The sequence below is a fragment of the Tamandua tetradactyla genome, chromosome 1, assembly GCF_023851605.1.
Source record: "Tamandua tetradactyla isolate mTamTet1 chromosome 1, mTamTet1.pri, whole genome shotgun sequence".
Taxonomy (NCBI): Eukaryota; Metazoa; Chordata; class Mammalia; order Pilosa; family Myrmecophagidae; genus Tamandua; species Tamandua tetradactyla.
Genome location: NC_135327.1, coordinates 145,580,728 through 145,587,381, shown reverse-complemented (window position 1 = coordinate 145,587,381; position 6,654 = coordinate 145,580,728). Strand labels below are relative to the sequence as shown.

Genomic DNA, 6,654 nt, shown 5'->3' with positions numbered 1-6,654 from the left:
TATATAATTCCACCATCACCTTTGATCTTTCTATCCCTCTCTTTAGGGGTGTTTGGTCTATGGCCATTTAAACTTTTTCATATTGGAAGGGTCTGTCACTAATATGGGGTAGGGAGATGAAACTATCTGATGTTCTGGAAAGGCTAGGCCCTCTAGGTTTCAGGACTTACCTGGTCCAGGGGCCCATCTGGAGGTTGTATGTTTCTGCAAAGTTCACTCTAGTGCATGGAACCCTTGTGGACTCATATATTGCCCTAGGTGTTCTTTGGGATTGGCTGGAATGGAAGGATCTACTTTTTGTATGACTTTGATGTTAGGTGCCTGGAGGTGTGAACAAACTAGGAAAATGAAAGATATTATTTGCAGTCTTTGTATTCTTATGTATCATTGTCACATTTTGTTTGAAATTAACATTTTAAATAAAGTAGAAATAAACCTGTTGCCATTAGTTGCCTTTTGTCAGTTTTAAAGAATTAACTGTCATGAGTATAAAAACAAAAACCAGCAGAATATTAAATAGGCATGTCACTGAAGGTATTGAATTAATTTTTCTGTTAAGTTCTTTTTTCTCTAAACATGAGCTATTTTTAAAAGACCCATCTATATAAAACAACAAGATGTCATCTCAGAGCTTCAAAGAGTAATCTGTTGAAGTGGTTGAAGGCAGAGATGAATTAGAGACAGGTCATGAAGACAGAACTGATATGTCCAACTCTTCTGGCTGACAGCAAACATTGTTGGTCACCGGCAGATTGTTAATTATGGTTTTGAGCAGAGTGTAGCACAATATGGGCAGCCCTTTTTCCATTCAATCAACAACTCACCACCACCCATGTCCAGTCCAAAAGATTACTGCAGGCCATGCCTTCATCTTTTGTACCACCTCATGAGTTGTTCTTGGTTTGCAATAGCTGCAAGAAAGTAGAAAATCTTGTATTTTTGCTTGTCTTTGAGTACAAATGCTGGGACTCTGCTGCAACCATTGAGACCAATTAAAATAACACTGTAACACCAAGTGTGATATATCCAATTTGCAGTTTCCAGATTATAGCAGCCATGCCCCTACAGAAGCAGAATCATCCTTTCATTGGTTAAATCCTTTGGTTTGTTGTCCTCAGAGTAAAACAAAACACTCAGTACCTGGACAAGGAGCTCAAGATAAACCCATGGTCTACATTAGGACAGGGATTTGAAGTACCAGGTATGCCTGGTACAGAAACAAGACTGACCTGTGGCCATCACACTCGAAGAAGCTTCAGTTTTGGTAGCATGTACTAGAAACTTCTTAGTGTATTCTGGTTTTGATCTCTTTACTGATTGAAGCAGCCAGGGAATGACTAGATTCCATAAGCCCCCAATTTAATAATCAGCATTAATTCTCTCCATGGTCTTTTTCCATCCAGGCTACACTTTTTCCTTCCCATCAGGGTTGGCATCATCATCATTGAAAACCTCCTCTTGGACAATGCCAAACTCAGAATCCAGTGCTTCTGGATACTGGTAATTCCTTTCCTGGTAAATAGCTGCTTTAAAATCTCAATGTCATCTTCCTCAGCCTCATTGGTATATTGTTTATGAAGGGATAAAGTGACTGGTCAGTGAAATAGAGCACTTTAGAGCAGATGCTATTGAGAGTTGGAGAGCTCTGTGAGTGAGGCGACTGTGGATTAGGGGATGAGAACTCTCACTATCCACTATCTGCTTGAGTTCTGGGGGACTTAACCCAAACCCTTCTTTCTTGTTTCTCCTGGGTCTCCATGGTGTGCAGGTGTTCCATGAGACAGGAGATGCCCTGCTGCAAGCTGTCGATGTGCTGAGGGTCATAGCCACTGAAGCTGTTTGCAGACTGCGCACAGCATTGCAAACAACCTGTAGGTCAATGGTCTGCCTGTGAGTGAATGAAGCAGCTCCTTTTCCTGCCATTGGTAGGAGAAAACCATGGCTTTGAGAATTGTGACTGTGGTAGTTAATTACCTCATCTGCCTCTCTTCATACAGTGAGCCAAGAGGACATCTTTGTGTTCCAGCTCCCACCCTAGATCTACCTGCTGATAACTGGCCTCAGAGGGTTTCTGTAGTGCTTCTTCCAACTTGACCTCGTGCTGCTGAAGGAGATTGTTCTTCTATTCCAGCTCTTTTTAATATTCTACCAAGAGCCAGTCCCTCTCATCTAGATTCTTCAGATGAGCTTGTCCATATTTGCCCTCAGTAGTTCTTGTTTGAGTGGAGGAACAGATGTGTCCTGCTGAGTGTATCTCTGCTGTAAAGCATCCTTTATCCCCTGTAAGTTTCTGGCTTCTTGTTTACATTTCAGCAGCTCCTCCTTTAGGTCATGATTCTCCTCCATGCTCTGATTCAGACAACTTTGGATTACAACCATTTGTTCCTTGGGATTGACTCCTGGTTCACAAAGAGCCAAGGACCTCTCCTGTTCATCTTCAAGCAAGGACCCATAAAGCAGTAATGCCTATAGTCCTGATCTCATTTTCTTTGTTCCTCCATTTCTTTTTCTAAATGTTCTTTTTTCCCCAATAGCTGTTCTTCCTATGAAATCCCCAAATAAGTTCTTGGGCTCCCTGGTCACCAGTGTTTGAATAATGGAAAATCTGTCTCCTCTGTTGTGTTCTCTATTCCTTCAGAAGGAATTAGCACAAAATCCACCTTCTCTTCTGACTGGCTTATAATGGACTCATTCTTTGCACTGTGGATTGGACTGGGTGAGGTCAAGCGTTTGACTTGTGTTCCTCCCATCAGCCCCCTCCTGGCTCTGGCTTCAGCAGACCTACATCCCTGGATGAAGTGGGAAGCTTAGGGTCACATCGCTTTCCAACCTGGGCATGCCAACCTCCACTGGGGTCTGAAGAATGACTCCACAGGCAGGCCAACTACCAAAGCTTGCTTCATTGGAGGGAGAAAGTAGGAAGGAAAGAGAGCCAGGCATCTCGGCGGTTCCAGAGATGGGGATACTCCTGGGTCGGAGGCATGCTGTCTTGACAGCTCAGGCACTGTTGTAGCCAGGCGTTCATGGACGTCACCTCCCCTCACAGGGTGCTAGATTCTTGCAACTGCATCTTGGTCTGTTCCACCATGTGGCATGAGGTATTCCTCACAGAAGAAGCATCTCAACCCATCTTTGACAGGGAGAAATGCCTTCTGTAAAATTTTGTTAGCAGTAAGTTCTGATTGTTTACACCCAGCCATCCTGGTTTGTTGCACGACACATGGCTCTCTGTTCATGACTAAAAATAAATTTGAGGAAGTGCTCATTGACTATGCTAAGTTCCCATCATATCATTATCTATGTAGATATTTGGCATGAATCTGTGACAGAGTGATTGAGAATGGATGCTAAGCTGTAGAACAAACACAAAATGATCTGGAGGTTCAATTAGAATCCCCTCAAATGTGAAGAAAGAGCTGGGGTGAAGCATGGATGGGCCCAGAGCTTTAGGGGAAGAGTAAGAACCACCCACGTTTTCTTGGGGGTTTACAACAAAAGTGAGTATGGTGAACATGGGTGTCAACACAAGTCCACATAAGGAAAAACCAAGTGAGCAAAGTTTCTTGATGCTTAGAATCTAAACTCGGTTAGTAGAACTAACATCAGAGAGAGCAATCCTGTGAAGATAGAGAACTATAGACAGGACTATATAGATCTTAAGGAGAAAAGCATGCAAAAATACAGTGACAGGTCATGGATTTTCATTGAGAATGACTCTTGATTCATATACTTTTGTTATATGGAGTGACACAGAAAAGGATGGAGATGATTGGATTTTTGGAAACTACATATTTGAGAACAGTAAGTGTAAAATGAAGAAATTAATATTTTCTTACCACAGTTAATTCAAGTTACTGCTTATAAAAATTATCATTCTTTGTTCCTTTAAATGTGATCCTAAAAGCATTCCTGGAAAAACCCCTGCTTCCTGAATAGCTTCAGAATTCATGTGGTGGGAAAATGGAAAATTAAGTGTTTTTTTTTTTGCATGGGCGGGCACCGGGAATTGAACTCGGATCTCTGGCATAGCAGGCAAGAACTCTGCCATTGCGTCACCATCGCCCACCCAGTTGTCTTTTTTATTAAAGTTGATTTCAGAAAATTATTTTAATCTGTACTCAAAAATACTGTCATTACCTATTTCCATATCTGCCATCATTACATGATGTCCTTTTTTTACCATGTGAGTAGAAGAAAATGAAGTGTGGGAGACCAGGCATTTGAAGAAGCAAATCTGGTATTTGGTAGAAACACAGTTTAATCAAAGTATTTATGTAAATATGCTATCATTTTTGCTAATGGTATTCTGAAGAATATAAAAATAAACTTATTTACCTATATTTTGGCTGAGAAATGAAGATATTAGGGTGTTAAGAGAAGCAGGAGCCATTGAAAGCAATTTTTCTTTGTTATAGTTCTCTTGTTTTAAAAAGAGCAATGCTTTTCAAATCACAGCATTAATTTACTGGTGTTTAATTCTGGATGGTTAATGGGGATTGATGCAGTCATTTCTCTTTTCCAGTGGTTTGTAATTATTGTTGATGAGATTAGTTTTGAAGCTGAGCCTTTTCTAAAATGCTCTCTGAATAATTGATTTTACCATAGATTCAACTTAATCTGTTACTGTTTTGAATAGAATAAAGAACAATATAGTTGAAATTTTGTTATTATTAATTTTTCAAGGAATGATTTGAGTTTTTATAAAATCCTATGCAGTAGTGTATTAATTCAGTCACTCAGCATCTTGGGTTGGACTCCTCAGATGCAGGCACTGAGCTGAAGATTCCTAGGCAAGAGAACAGGGCTCTCATGCTCCACCTCATAAGATGCAGCTCCTCACCCATCCACCACCCTCCAGGAGAGACATGAAAAGCCGAGGCACTACAACTCTGTGAGGTGACAAAGCAGCTCCCATAGCCTTAGTGCAGTGCTTCAAGGAGGGTGGCAGGTATCAGGCCATTAGATGCAAAAGCAAAGAAAGGGATGCATTGAAACAATAAAAGGGTAAAAAGGATCTGATGAAATCAGGAAGGACAGTGTCGGCCACACTCAACAAATACACTATGTGCTACACATTATTGAAAGCTCTGGGGGTTCAGTGGTGTATAAGATTATAGAGCTTAAATGCTAGAGGGAGTGACAGATAATAAATAATACAATAAGTAAGCTAATATATGAATAATATAACATGGTGATCATGTTATGAGGAATATAAAGCAGGGCAAGGGAATAAAGAATGATTGGGGTACTATTTTAGTTAGGGTAGTCAGGTTAAATTAAGTAAACAAATTGTATAAAAATATATATTCAAGTTTCCATGGGCTATCCTTTGGGAAGTTCTGGCATTGTGTATTGTTTCTCTCTAAGCCTGGGAACTTCTTTCACGTGGAGTGGAGTTCATAGAAGGGAAGTAAGCCTCCTATTTGAATAAAACCCATCACAATAGGTAGTCTCCGCATGGGAACATAAAATAAAGGGGCCTGTTTTCAGAAAAATGTTCCTCTGCATTTATTTCTAAATGTTCTGAAGTCAAATACTTGGGAAAGCAAAGAAAAGAAAATTGGCTTTATATGTTAAGAATTCTGATGATGTACATTGGTAAGCATACCAAATCTGATTAAGAACTTTAAAAAATCTAAGTTATTTGGGGAAACAAGAGGGAAAACACAGTAATTTGGCTTAGAACATTAAAATTTCTTTGAGGGTTTTTAAACCAAAAACCCTGGAGAATCTAAATGATACAGTAGATTTTTTAAAGAAATATATGTTTTAAGATTATGGTGTCACTGAGGTAACAATCTAGGTCAGATACCAGATCTTGTCTTTTTTTGGCAGTAATTGGAATCTTGTCACTGATTTACACTAGAATTTATAAGTGACTTCCAGTCTAATATCTAGGGCTGTGTTTGTGGGGGAGCTTACTGGGGAATTCCATTTAAGAAGTTCTTCCCTGATTATTTCATCTGAAGCAACTTCTGGTAACCTCATTTAACTGTCTCACCACCCCCTCAGTTTGCTTTTTTGTTTTGTGTTTTAAACTATTTTTTATTCTAAAATGTAGCATATATAGAGAGAAGTGATAAATTTCAATGTACAGTTTAACAAGTAGTTGTAAAAAATTTCAAAGTATGCTATGACTTAGAGTTCCACAATGTCAGATATTCCCTTCTAGCTGTTCTAATACTCTAGAGGCCAACAAGGGCTATCAATACGGTGATTCAGTAGTCACAATAATTTGTTATTGTGTAAAATATTTCTTCTCTGTTACAACTCCTCCCCTTCATTTGATTCTTCTCCCAATCCTCAGGGGTATTTGGGGAATGACCTTTCTAACTTCTTCATGTTGAAAAAGGGAGTCTACATTATGGGGTAGGGGATTGCAACTACTTGGAATTTTTGGAGCTGGTGCATCTGGGTTTCAGGGCTTATCTGGCATAGGGACAATCTGGACTTAAGTTTCTGGAAAGAAACTTAGAGAGTAAAACTTTTAAAGGGGTTTCAGATAGAGCCCTGGGTATTCTTTAGGGGTTTCAGGAATGCTGTTTGTTGGGGCTTGGCATACTGTGGCCATTTGCAATATCTAGTTGAAGCTTACTTGAGTAACCTCCAGAATAGCCTCTTGACTGTATATGAACTCTCTTAGCCACTAATACC

The 6,654-nt window shown here is 39.7% G+C and overlaps 1 pseudogene; it reads right to left on the bottom strand.

Moving 5' to 3' along the window:
• Positions 1-1,372: 1,372 nt before the first annotated feature.
• Positions 1,373-2,750, bottom strand: LOC143687126 (dixin pseudogene; annotated as a pseudogene).
• Positions 2,751-6,654: the final 3,904 nt, after the last annotated feature.